At 40.3% G+C, this 14649-nt stretch overlaps 1 protein-coding gene across 7 annotated transcripts in view; it reads left to right on the plus strand.

Annotated features, from left to right (window-relative positions):
- The first annotated feature begins 964 nt into the window (after positions 1 to 964).
- The window catches only part of TFDP2 (transcription factor Dp-2), a 186212-nt gene continuing 172527 nt past the window's right edge, over positions 965 to 14649 (plus strand). For 4 of the 7 annotated variants that reach the window (XM_082393780.1, XM_082393774.1, XM_082393778.1 and 1 more), the window contains exon 1: positions 965 to 1103. The gene's annotated coding sequence lies outside the window, so the exon portion shown is untranslated. Of the gene's footprint in view, positions 1104 to 4786; positions 4840 to 14649 lie in introns of all 7 variants that reach the window. The other 3 variants (XM_082393777.1, XM_082393776.1, XM_082393775.1) reach the window with 3 other exon arrangements.

The raw sequence follows: 14649 nt of genomic DNA on the forward strand, positions 1-14649 counted from the left end.
TCCTTCCCACCCCACTAAAATGTAAGCTCACACATGGTTTTCAGATAGGCAGAAAAGTGTATTCATACTGAACTAAATGGACAGGTATTTGGGGGATGGGAGCCGCGATTTTCTCTTCAGCTTCCACGTGACATGGTGACCTGGCCTGGTTTGGATCTTACTTGCCTGTGTACCGAAGAAGCCACATGCCCAGCGGTCTCTAACCCCTGTCTGAATAATTTACCGCATACTCGTCCCCACACGTGGCCTCAATCCCTCGTCCCCATGCCCCTCCATGCTGCTGCCCCGGAGGTGACCCATCAAGTGACTGGGGACGGAGTTGTGATTGGGAACTAGGGATGACCTAGTTCCTCCTTTTCTAAGAGAGATGGGGGTTTTCCTGCTTGGGGCCGGGGGGGATGGGGGTGGATGGAAAAGTCAAGATTCCCACCCAAGCCGGGGGAAGGGGCGGGGAAGGGTGTGTCTATAAATTTTAGGCCTCAGGCCTGTAGCCTGTCCCGGAGGCGGCTGGGGAGCCGCGTTGGCGAGATCCCTGCGGGGGACCCACTGAGAACCTCCAGTGGACAACCCAGGGACCCGGCAGAGCGCCTGACTCCCCGCTCCTCTACCTCGCGGCCCCCTCCTCTCTTTGGGAAGCCTCGGGGCGGGGTTTGTTTACTCCTCGCACGCACCGCAGGCCTGGCCAATCCGTGGGGAGAGGCGCCTTACGTCATTCATCCCGAGGACCAATCGGCGCTCACCGTGCTGCTCCGCCGCCAAAGCTCGCGCGGGGGAAGCGGGGCAGTGGCTGGGCCGGGCGAGGGCGGACGGAGCCGCCAGCGGTCTCGGCTGCAGCCGCCGGCGCTGCTCGGTGCGCGGGCGCGCCCTGACCCTTCCTCTTTGGGCAGGCTCAGGGGCGCGCGCGCGGTCGGCGTCCCGGGGTCTCGAACTCCAGGGCCTCGACTGGGCAGGCCGCGGATCGCCCAGCCTGCCCCGCGTGTGAGTCGGCCGGGACCCGGCCGCCGCCAGCCGCGGGCACCACTGGAGCGGCGGTGCCCGAAGACGCGCCCCAGGCTCGAAGAACAGCCCTGCGCGGTCGCCTCGTTCTCTGCAGCCAAGCGGCGGTAAGGTTCAGGGTGCGGGCGCGGGCTCCGTGCCTAGGGCCTCCGGACCCGGCCCGGCGTGTTCCTGGGCAGGTTCCCCTCCCTGCGCCTCCGGGCCCCTTGTCACCCCGAGTCCCGTCTGTTTATTCCCACGCATTCTTCCAGGCCTGGCCGAGTAACCCTTGAGTGTCTGGGGAAGAGAGTCGGAAAGCGGAGACCGCCCCTCCCCCCCCGCCCCCCCACCGCCCCAGCCACACACAGACACACAGAGCAAATTGGGGGAGGCACCGTCCCTGAGTCATGCCTCGTGGAAGAGAGGAAGGGCTGCTTTCTACTTTCTCGGTATCTTCAGGGGAGAAGCATGGCTTCCAAGTCTGGTTTTCCATCTCTACCTGGTGTATTTCAGAGTTCCAAAGCCTCGTGCGCTTGGAAGAGCCTCGTAGCCTCTATAAGGGAACTTTTCTGTCAAGTAGAGGGTCACTTTTGGGGCCCAGACTCCTTTGAGAAATTCCGGAGAGCCAAGGTCTCTCTCCACAGAAGAGGGTAAAGATTTTTGTAGGCTCTTGTAGGGAGACAGTGCACCTAGGAGGATGAGTGCTCAGTCTCTGGTACCAGTCTCTGTGACCTGGCGTTGTGTGGTCTCAGTTTCTTCATCTGTAAAATAGTATCCACCTATTGAGGGTGTTGCCAGGAGGAAATGGACTAATCGGTGTAACCATTTGGAACAAAGCTCACCTCCTATTAATTGCCCTGCCCTGCATGAGTTAGGCATTTAATTGACTCCCGTGAATGATGGTTTAGAAAAGTTCCCCGTGTTGCTTCTCTTTTTACGTTGAAACAGTTACAGGGTCGTCCCTTTCCGTATTCACTGCTGAAGCTCCCTTGGAGCCTTTGAATACTTTTCCTCATTCTGCCTCTGAGGGCTCAGACTCCCTCTCCCACTTCTTTGCTCTCTTTTTAGTAAGTCACTAGCTCATTCCCTTCCTTCCCCTTTCTCCCCCAAATCTTAGTGTTGTGTTTCTTCATTTGACTTCTATAGCCTAATTTTTTTCTGGGCCACTTTTCTTTTCTCTTAATGGCTTGAAATTATCTTTACCTAATAGATATAGTTGAGGTTATTCATCTGTCCTGTCTACGGTGTAATCATAACCCTACCTCTGTACAAAATTATACAGAAAATAATTTAGTTGATCTGATATTGCATGTTGCTTTTCCATTTCATTAGTTGGCCTATAATTTAGCTAAAGCTTTATCACTATCCTGTTACTGTAATAAATCTTTAATGGCAGTGTCCATTCTCAAGTAGCACCCGGAGAAAAATCAAATGCCTAGACCTCGGATTCTGTCACACTTCTGTGCTGGCTCTTGATGCATTTGTTATTTATTAGAACATCTTGTGCCTGGAACTAGAGTCTAGTCTCATGGCAGACATGGTGTCTGTAGCCCTGTTCTGACAGTACAGTTGCAGTTTCAGCAATGTGGTGCTTATAATTAATAAAGGCCCAAGACTTATTAAACTCTTATTTTTGAGTTCTCTTTATGTCTAGTGGTTTAATTAAGAGGGAAAACAGAATTTTTCAAGTGTTTAATACTTCACGTTACCATTTTGTGATCATGTACCTTTCCCCCCAACTCTTGGAAATGTGTCGATCAACTGGCACCTTCAAGTTTTTCCCTTGCCGCCAGAATTCTTAACTGTGAACTATGTCCCCTCAATACAACTTGAAATTGGGTGCGCAGATATGTTCCTTAATATGGAAAGCATTTGTGGATGGAAATTATACATTAAAACACAACCTGAAGGATTCAAAGATTGCTTTTTGTAATTAGGAATTGAAATGTGAATATACATTTGCTTTTTTTTTTTTTTTTAGCATTATAGAAAGACTAGCTTTGTTTTCTTGCTGTTGATATTTTATGTTTTATGCATAATGCATGAGTCATATATTTACATTGCACTTCACCATTTTTAAAGCCTATTTAGGTATATGAAAGTTCTTAGAATGTGGTGAGGAAACAGACTAAGCCAAAATTAAATTCATGGCAAAGATAGTGAAGTAGAACCTAGTGTTCTGACTTCTAGCCCATTGTTTCTTAGTTTGTCAACCTTAACAATTAACCAGGACTAAAAGATGAGAAGGGAGAGTTTAACATGAAGTCTTAAAGGCAGAGGGGGAAACTTTCTAATTTGGGCATTAAATATTAGATATTGAGTAGTATGTTAGCACCTCATTTTTTAATCTTTAAACTTAGGTATGTTTCTTTTAAAGATGAAGTAGTAAGCCATTATTACTTACAGTCAGAACTTACTTATAGTCAGTTTCCATTGTTGCTTGGCAAACTTGATTTCACTTTTTTTTCTGAACTTGTCATCATATTTTAAACTCTTATTGTAACATGTATCTTAATGTGTCTTAGAGGAAATTAGAAAGCATGAAGTTCAGTGTTTTTTAGATCATAAAGTTTTAAGCTGTAATCAGTTTTAAAGATTATTAAATATATTTGCCTCTTCATACTTGAATCTTTTCCGTTTTAATCTGGGATAAATGATTCTAGGGATGGGGCATGAATACAATTAAGAGTAGATTTGTGAACCCTTGGAAATTTTATATGCATTTGTATATTTTTCTGGAGAGAAGATTCATAGTTTCTGAGGCAAAGATATTTGGACAACTCTAATTTTTATAAACTTATTTCTTTTACTGAACTAGAAGTTATATCTTCACTGGTTCTAGTTCTGTCCCCTCTGTAGTGGGTTTTCAAATATTTGAAGATACTTCCTATATTCTCCTGATTATTTTCTTTTCTAAACAGAATATTCTCAGTCTTTAACCTCCTCTAATGATTTTGTTGTTTCGATTTGCACCTCCTCAAAATACTTATGGCTCATCTGTGGGTTTGTGTCAGTTTATCCATATTCTTCTTAAAAGTGTAGTACCCATAATTAGATATTAACCAGTAGAGAAGACCGTAAATTACCGCTCTGATTTAAGATTAAGGGTAGACTTGCTTCTTTGGCAACCACGCGGCACTGTTAATTTACAATAATGTCCTGTCAAGAAGGCGAACTCTGGGGCTGGCCTGCCTGGGTTTAAATCCTGGTTCTACAGTTTATCAGCTGGGTGACCTTGAGTAAATTATGTAAACATTTTGGGGCCTCAGTTTTCTCATCTGTAAAATGGGGTTTATCATAGTACCTATCTGATAGGGTTCTTCTAAGGAATAAAAGAATGCATATATGTAAAGCACTTAGAATAGTCCCTGGCATTTAAGTGCTATGTGCATTAACCATTATTGATTTTGTAGTCACCTAACATTCTTGAGTTGTTTTGTCCATGCTCTCCCAGTTCTTTAATAGAATATTTTTTGGTAGGACTTCATATTTATCCCGATTAAATTTTATCTTGTCAGATTGGTTCCAGTATGTTGACTTTAAAAAAAAGAAAAAGTCTTGATTTGGTCATTCAATAAAAAAGCTTATTTGTTTATCCATAGATTTGATAAACTATAATTTTGATAATGCTGACATAGCCTTCATGCAAATATTATTAAAATGTTGACTAGATGGGCCTAGGAGCAGAGCTCTTACCCTGCTAGAGACCTCATAATGTTGATTTTTAAAAACCTGTTAATTCTTTGATTCAAGTTGTTCAGCTAATTAGAAATCCAGCTACTTTATCATTATCTACCTCAAATACTTCTAGGTTTTCACAAGGAAAATATAAGGAACTTTAACAATTGCCTTCCTAAAACCCAGGTAACTTTATATACTTCATTTTTTTTTTTTTTTATAAAGCTATTCTTTTCCTTTTTTTTTTTTCTTTTTTTTTTTAAATTAATTAATTAATTTATTTTTGGCAGTGTTGGGTCTTCGTTTGTGTGCCAGGGCTCCCCCTAGTTGCGGCGAGCGGGGGCCACTTTTCATCGCGGTGCGCAGACCTCTCACTGTCGCGGCCTCTCCTGTTGCAGAGCACAGGCTCCAAACGCGCAGGCTCAGTAGTTGTGGCTCACGGGCCCAGCTGCTCTGCGGCATGTGGGATCCTCCCAGACCAGGGCTCGAACCCGTGTCTCCTGCATTGGCAGGCAGATTCTCAACCACTGCGCCACCAGGGAAGCCCTATACTTCATTTTAAAAAATCCTATCTGTTTAATCTGTCAAAAAAAATAAAAGAGCATTAATCTGTCATTACTGGTCCTTAATGAAACTAAACTGATTTCCAGGAGCATAGGTTGGTTATTGCTTTTTCTGTGTTCATAGACTTCTCTCAGTAAAGACTCTAAAATCTTGTCTAGAGTTACATTTAACTTCAGTGATCAATAGTTGGCAGGATCCCCTTTCCCTAGCAGCTGCATGGACATTTCATCAGAAGTGATATACCTTGTTGAAGGTTTCCTTAGAGCAGTTAGGAACTCTCTTTAGAATCTTCTCATCCATATTGAGCTTTGGTTTCCATTAATTCATTGATTAAATTTATTAATTGCCCATTTTGTGCAAGATACCAATGCTCATTTAACCCTGATAGGGATACCTGAAGCAAAAAGGTAATCCATGTCCATTTCTCGCCATTCCTACTGTTGTTACCATAGTCTGGGCCTCCATTCCTTTTCTCTACAATAATAGCTTCCTTTTGACCTTCCTTCTTTGATCTCTTTCTGTCTCTAATCCTTAAGCACTGCAGCCAGAATCATCTTTTTTGTTTTGTTTTGTTTTTTGCTGGACCGCACAGCATGCAGGATGTTAGTTCCCAGACCTGTGCCCTCTGCAGTGGAAAAGTGGAGTCTTAACCAACTGGACCACTAGAGAAGTCCTTCATGTTTTTTCTTTAAATTAATTAATTAATTAATTAAGTTTTGGCTGCGTTGGGTCTTTGTTGCCGCGCGTGGGCTTTCTCTAGTTGTGGCGAGTGGGGGCCACTTTTCGTTGCAGTGCGCGGGCTTCTCATTGCAGTGGCTCCTCTTGTTGCGGAGCACGGGCTCTAGGTGCCGCGGGCTTCAGTTGTTGTGGCGCGTGGGCTCAGTAGTTGTGGCTCGCAGGCTCTAGAGCACAGGCTCAGTAGTTGTGGCGCTCGGGCTTAGTTGCTCTGCATGCGGGATGTTCCCAGACCAGGTCTCGAACCCGTGTCCCCTGCATTGGCAGGCGGATTCTTAGCCACTGCACCACCAGGGAAGTCCCTGTTTTTAAAATGCATGTATTTCTTTAAAGTCTTTTCTTCCCCACTGGAAAAATGTTTAATGATCTAATTAGATTTTAATTTTTGACTACTTTCCAACTCCCTTATTCTGTTTTCTGTTTACTAGCCTTTTAAATTCAAGCCTCCCCCACCCTCTTTATTTTTTACCTTACTTGTTCTTAGAGATGATATGAACCATCAGCCAGATAGTAGGCATGGAGCAATGGTGCTTCCTCACCAGCTGGTCAGTGTGTGAGTCACTCAGCTGACAGATATGGAGTGCTTACTATGTTACAGGTACTGTGTGAGCCACTGAGCTGACAGAGGAGCATGACATAGCCTCAGCCCTTGAAGAATTCTAAGTGCAGGAAAAGATAGAATAGGGGAAAGTATTTGGAGAAGAGAAATCTTTCTTTCTTTTTTTTTTTTTTAATACTCAAAAGCATAATAAGTTTATGTAACAGATTCCATTTTACTTTGAAAAGAGCCAAGTATGTTGTTATTAAAGAATGAGTTTGTGGGACCTCCCTGGCGATCCAGTGGTTAAGACTCCGTGCTGGGACTTCCCTGGTGGCACAGTGGTTAAGAGTCCGCCTGCCAATGCAGGGGACACGGGTTCGATCCCTGGGCCGGGAAGATCCCACATGCCACTGAGCAACTAAGCCCGTGCACCACAACTACTGAAGCCTGCTCTCCAGAGCCAACGAGCCACAACTCCTGAGCCCGTGTGCCACAACTACTGAAGCCCGCGCACCTAGAGCCCATGCTTCGCAACAAGAGAAGCCACCGCAGTGAGAAGCCCGCGCACCGCCATGAAGAGTAGCCCCCGCTCGCCACAACTAGAGAAAGCCCATGTGCAGCAACAAAGACCAACGCAACCAAAAATAAATAAATAAATAAATTTATTAAAAAAAAAAAAAGACTCCATGCTTCCACTGCAAGGGGTGCGGTTCGATCCCTGGGAACTAAGATCCCACATGCTGCATGGTGGGCCAAAAATAAAAACTGGGGGTGTAATGTACACCATGATAAATATTATGAACACTGCTCTATGTTATGAATGGAAGTTGTTAAGAGAGGAAATTCTAAGAGCTGTCATCACAGGAGAACAATATTTTTCTGGTTCTTTAGTTTTGTATCTGTATGAGATGTTGGATATTCACTAGGCTTATTGTGATAATCCCTTCATGATGTATGTAGATAAATTATCATGCCGTCCACCGAAACTTTTGCAGTGCTTTTGACAGCTGTATCTCAATAAAACTGGAAGAAAAGAAAGAACATATGCAACTAACGAATAGCAGTCAATAAAATGATTTCTAGGCTAAAGAAAGTTTGGAAAAACTGTTAGATAAATGATTCTGCACTAATTGATACATTTTAAGCTACAAAGTCTTTACAAGTAGGAACATTTTGTGAGCATAGTGATTATGTATTTTTTTTAAATTTATTTATTTTTGGCTGTGTTGGGTCTTCGTTGCTGTACGTGGGCTTTCTCTAGTTGTGGAGAGCAGGGGTTACTCTCCATTGCGGTGCATGGGCTTCTCATTGCGGTGGCTTCTCTAGTTGTGGAGCACAGGCTCTAGGCGCGAGGGCTTCAGTAGTTGTGGCGCATGGGCTCAATAGTTGTGGCGCATGGGCTCAATAGTTGTAGTGCATGGGCTTAGTTGGTCCTTGGCATGTGGGATCTTCCTGGGCTTGAACCCATGTCCCCTGCATTGGCAGGCAGATTCTTAACCACTGCGCCACCAGGGAAGCCCCGTGATTATGTATTTTTAAGTTGAACACATCAGTGTTCAAAGGTAGCAGAATATATTACCTGTGGAGACATTCTAAGAAACATACAGTGAAAATCTTTGTGAGAAACACTGTAACTTCTTCCACTGACCTTAAAATTTGAGCAAATACTTGCTAACTTAATTAGTAAACTAGTTAATTACAATGTAAAAGCAGCTAAATATTTCTTATAAATGAGCTCTTTCTGAAAGAACTTTAAGTATTCCCTCTTCCCAAGTCAAATTATTTTCTTTTACTGTTATTATATATCAAATCCAGCAGTATTCTTGGGATAATCTGGACTATTAGATACTACAACTCTAAGATCTGTTCCGAGTTATTAATTTCGTAGGCTAATTGAAGTTACACTCTGGGGGAAATGTTCAAGACAATTGAATTTCTTCTCTTGATATAAGTGACATAAAATAGGAATAAATTTCAAGAAACTGAAATACTAAGCAAAAGCATGTGAAACTAATGCTAAGGAAAAGACTTTTTAGAAAGGGGTCACTACCTACAAAACCCTTCTTCCCAATAACAAAGTAATTTCAAGTGAAATGAGAGAGATCATAGTAAGTAAAGAAAATAAGATTCTAATATAAGCAGCTCATTGAAAAAAAGTGAAATCCTGTTTACAAGGCTGTTCTTTCATAACCTACAAAATGTAAAAGACCACAACATATTTTCTAGGATTAAGTGAGAAAATTAAGATCCAAAATCTGAAAGCTTTGTATTCATTATGAATTTTAATGGCTTGCTTTGCAAACACTGACAATGTGATGAGGACCTCATGTAGTCCTGCCCAGCTGTGTGTGAGATAGGTTTAACTGTTTTTCATTTTATAGGTGAGGACATAAATTGCTTTACTGGGATTAGAAAGATAGTGACGGCAGAGCTGGGGCTCAAACATGAATCTGACTGTCGTGCTAGCCACTCCACTGTATTGCCTCACTGAAGTGTTTAGGCCTTTTCTTCCGTATTTGGCTGTACAGCAGATATTAGCACAATCTTGTAAATCAACTCTACTTCAATTTAAAAAAAAAAAGTCACTCTGATCACCCAGCTAAATAAATAAATAAATGCTCTGCAAAAATAATAATAATAATAATAAAATAAAATACCTAGGCCTTCAACATTAATGCAAGAACCCAGACATCTTTATAGGTTCTTCTTAGTTGAGTCTTGCCAGTATAGTTTCTGTTTTTCCTAGAGCATTGTGAATTGATCCAAATATAAGTAAGTGATTTGAAAATTAGCCACCGTTTTTGATTGATCGATCATCCTTTCTCTAGCGTCACTGTTTACTATAATTTAAAAATAGACCATTTCTGTATGATGTTGTGATATCTTCATTTCAGCTGTATTTTCAGTTAATTGGTTAAATCCTGATTATGAGCTGTGTGAATCTGTTACACTGACTGGTTTACTGTGAATAGAAACAAGTACATGCTTAGATAAGACGTTAACCTAACTCCTTTGTAACATAAATTTTTAATTTATTTTAATGCCTATGTTATATGCTACGTGTCCTTTTGACTTGTTTAAAAATTAAATATGTATGGGCTAAAAGAAAAAAAGTTGGGTATTATGAAATGATGTAAAATCTTGAAGTTGTGATGAAAGAAGAGAAAAAGGCTAAAAGTGTTCTGAAAAGTAAGAAGAATAAAAATATAATAGCAAATAATAGGGGCGGTGTTTATTGTTCGTCACAGAGCAGGAGCGCGTGTATTTCATAGTCAGAAAAAGTGGTGGGTAATGATGCTGTTATCACCAGGGGTGTGGATATGCCTGGTGAACTGAATATGCAACAAGGAATGTGTTTTGTTTTTTTTTAACATCTTTATTGGCATATAATTGCTTTACAATGGTGTGTTAGTTTCTGCTTTATAACAAAGTGAATCGGCTATACATATACATATGTCCCCATATCTCTTCCCTCTTTTGTCTCCCTCCCTCCCACCCTCCCTACCCCACCCCTCTAGGTGGTCACAAAGCACCGAGCTGATCTTGAAAATAAGAATGATAGTACATATCGTTTCATCAAAGTAGAAAATATTGTACAGAAGGATTTTTTTTTTTTTCTCTTCACGTTTAACTCTAGGTATATATTGAAGCATTCTGATCAACTGTAGCATAGAGCTCAGACTGGCTGTCTGTCTATCTATCTATCTAGTTAGGTATCTATCTTAGGGTCAAAAGCCTCTGACTTATTTAATACCTCTTCCTGTTTGTGTAAAATTCACTCCAGTACTCACCCTGGAAAGAAACACTTTGACTCAGATTGACCTTGAGTGGAAACAGGGAACTATGACATTCATTTGACTTAGTAATTTGTGTAAAACTTTTTCTGACTGTTTTTTATCATCCTAATTATCTCAAGGGTAGAGTAATTCTCAGCTCACCATCTAGTTATTTTTTAGGCTTTCTGTAACAATATGAAGCATTTTTTCACGTTGCGACTACTAGCAACTTTGATGAATTTTTCACATTGAATCTACATCTATCTTAAGTAACCAGTGTGTGTTTGGTAAAATTTTTATGTCCAATATCAGAAGCTCTCTCACAGTTTACATTATCTAGTGCTTACTGTGTGAATCTTGTTGTGTCTGATAGTTCCCTTGAAGATACTCCCTGTTATATCTACTCTTAGTCTTAGCTCTTGGTTATCTTGCACAAATCCCACTTTTTCTCAAGAGGAATATAGGAGATCAGTTGCTGAGGATGGCGAAATAAAGCAGACCAGTTGTGCTTTCTGGATTCGTCTGGCCTTAGGGTCTCATGCTTGCCTTTCTGACTTCTTGTATTAATATTTGGTAGTTACCAATTTAAAATATTCTGAAAGAAGAGTCTTCTTCATATTTTTCATCCCACTATCCAGAGGTAAAACTATGTTTTTAAAAAATGCTTTTTTAATGAAAGATGATAGGTATCTAAAATTGGACAAATTTTCACTAACTAAATAACACATCAGTGTAACTAGCACCCTAGATCCAGAAACAGACAATTAACAGCACCCTACTGTCCCTTTCCAGTCATGAACACCTCTTCCCCAAGGGGAACTATCTTGATTTCTAACAGCATGAATTAGTAAAACTACCTTTAACCATATCTGCTTTTAGTTATTTTGATGGTTATCACTCTTAGCGGTATAATTATTGCTGTATTTCTTTTTTTTAAACTTTTTTACTTAAACTAATTTTTGACTTGCAGGAAAGATACAACTTCCTAATGTTAACCTTTTCATAACCGTTCCATAATTATCAGGAGCAAGAAACTAACATCAGGACAATATTATTAACTAAACTACAGACCTTAATTTGAATTTCATCATTTTTTTCTGTAATGACATTTTTCTGTTCCAGGATCCTGTCTAGGCTCCCACATTGCATTTAGTTGTTTCTCCTTAATATTCTCTATTCTCTAACAGCCTTCAGTTTTTCTTTGTTATATGACCTTGACACTTTTGAAGAGTACCGATCTTATATTTTCCAGAATATCCTTTATTTGACTTTGTCCAATGTTGTCTCATGATTGGAGTATGGTTATGCCTTTTTAGTAAAAATACCACAAAAAATGATGTATCTTTCTTTCACAGAGCTCATCAAGGGGTTCGTCATGTCAATATGTTTTATCATTGGTGATATTTACCTTAGTTACCCTTGTTTACCTTGGTTAAGTTGATGGATGCCCACTTTCATTTTTTAAATCTTGATCTCTAATCCTTTTGGAGTTTATTTGTGTGTATGGTGTGAGATATGGATCTAATTTTATGTTTTTCAAAATGACTGCCCAGCACCATTTATTAAAAAGTTCATCTTTTCAGTTGATACCAAAAAGTATTTGATGAAATTCGACACCCTTTATGATAAAAACACTCAGCAAACTAGGAATAGAAGGAACTACCTCAACATGTACAAAGGCCCTATAGGAGAAGCCCACAGCTAACATCACACTGAGTTGTGAAAGACTGAAAGCTTTTCTTCAAGTTCAGGAACAAGACAAGGATGTCTGCAGTCACCACTTCTATTTAACATAGTACTGGAAGTCCTAACTGGAGCAATTAGTCAGGAAAAAGAAGTAAAAGACATCTGAATTGGAAAGGAAGAAGCAAAATTTTCTCCATTGGCAGACAATATGATCTTTATATGTAGAAAACCCTAAAGATTCTACATACCCAAACCTATTAGAATTAATGAACAAATTCAGCAAAGTTGCAGGATAAAAAAATCAACACAAAAGAATCGGTTGCATTTTTACACACTAACGTAGTGAACAATCCAAAGGGGAAATTAAGAAAACAATTCCATTCAGGATAGCATGAAAAAGAAAAAAGAATAAAATACTTTAGGAATAAACTTAATCAAGGAGGCAAAACACTGGTACATGGAATTACAAAACATTGCTGAAATTAAAGAAGACACAAATAAATAGACAACTTGTGTTCCTAGACTGGAAGACTTAATATTGCTAAAATGTCAGTACCACACAAAGTGATGTACCGATTCAGTGCAATCTTTATCAATATCCCAATTTCTTTTTTTTTAACAGAAACAGAAAAATCCATTCTAAAATTCATATAGAATTTCAAGGGACCTCACATAGCCAAAATAATCCTGAAAGGGAATAAAGCTGGAGGACTCAGACTTCCCAATTTCACTACTTATTACAAAGCTACAGTAATCAAGCAATGTGGTACTAGCATAAAGACAGACATATAAATCAGTGGAATATAACAGCCCAGAATAAACCCTTGGATATATGGGCAAGTTATTTTTGACAAGGGTGCCAAGACCATTCAATGGGGAAAGGGTGGTCTTTTCAACAAATGATGTTGGGGAAACTGGATATCCATGTGAAAAAAAAAATAAAATTGGGCCTTTATACCATATATAACAATTAACTCAAAATGAATCAAAGACCTAAACTTAAGAGCTAAAAGTATTAAATTCTTAGAAGAAAACATAGGTAAGAATCTTTATGATTTTGGATTTGGCAGTGATTTCTTGGACATGATACCAAAAGCACAGGTAACAAAAGTAAAAACAGGTAAATTGGACTACATCAGAATTAAAAATGTCTGTGCATCAAAAGACACCATTAAGAGTGAAAGGCAGCCTATGGTATGGGAGAAAATATTTGAAAATCATATGTCTCATAAGGGGTTAATATCTAGAATATATAAAGAACCTCTACAGAACCCAAACAGCCTGATTCAAAAATTGGCAAAAGGACTTCCCTGGTGGTGCAGTGCTTAAGAATCCGCCTGCCAGTGCAGGGGACATGGGTTCGATCCCTGGTCCGGGAAGATCCCACATGCCATGGAGCAACTAAGCGCAGGTGCCACAACTTCTGAGCCTGAGCTCTAGAGCCCGAGAGCCACAACCACTGAGCCTGTGCCACAACTACTGAAGCCCACGCACCCTAGGGCCCAAGTGCCACAACTACTGAAGTGCCACTCTAACGCGCCTAGAGCCCGTGCTCCGCAACAAGAGAAGTGACAGCAATGAGAAACCCAGGCACTGCAACGAGGAGTAGCCCCCGCTCGCCGCAACTAGAGGAAGCCCGCATGCGGCAACGAAGACCCAACGCAGCCAAAAAAAAAATTGGCAAAAGACTTGAATAGACATTTCTCCAAAGAAGATATACAAATGGCCAAAAAGCACCTGAAAAGATGTTTAACGTACACTAATCATTAGGGAAATGCAAGTCAAAACTGCAGTGAGATACCACCTCATACCTATTAGGATGACGCCTATAAAAAAAACAACAACCCAAAAAACAGAAAATAACAAGTGTTGGTGAGAATTGGAACCTTGGTTGGTGGAGAAATTGAAACCCTTACACTGTTGGTGGTAAAATTTATAAAATGGTACAGCCAGTGTTGAAAACAGTATAGAAGTTCCTCAAAAAATTCAAAGTAGAATTACCATGTGATCCAGCAATTCCACTTCTGGATATATACTCAAAAGAATCGAAAGCAGAGCCTCAAAGAGATATTTGTACACTCATGTTTACACCCATGTTTATAGAAGATAGAAGCAACAACCCACGTGTCCATCAATAGATGAATGGATTAGCAAAATGTAGTATATACATACAGTGGAATATTGTTTAACCTTAAAAAGGAAGAAAATTCTTACACATGCTATAACATGGATGAACCCTGGGAACTTGATGCTAAGTGAAATAAGCCAGTCACAAAAAGACAAATACTGTGTGATTCCATTTATATGAGGTACTTAGAGCAGTCAGACTCATAGAGACAAAGTAGAATGGTGGTTGTCAAGGGCTAGGGGGAGGGGTGAATATGGAGCTATTGTTTAATGATTATGTAGTTTCAGTCTTTCAAGATGAAAAGAGATCTGGAGGTTGGTTATACTTCAGTGTGAATGTACTTGATGCTGCTGAACTCTAAACCGAAAAATGGTTAAGATAGTAAATTTTATGTTATGTATATTTTACCACAATTTTTAAAAAATCTGAAAAGCGTCCATCTTTACCCAATGATTGGGGATGCCAACTTTGTCATGTACTAAATTTCCATATGTATTTAGGTCTAATTCTGTACTTTCTATTCTGTCCACTGGTCTACTGGCCTATTTGTGCATCTGTACCACAAT

The sequence above is a fragment of the Balaenoptera borealis genome (genome assembly GCF_965194805.1).
Source record: "Balaenoptera borealis genome assembly, chromosome: 5".
NCBI classification, from domain to species: domain Eukaryota; kingdom Metazoa; phylum Chordata; class Mammalia; order Artiodactyla; family Balaenopteridae; genus Balaenoptera; species Balaenoptera borealis.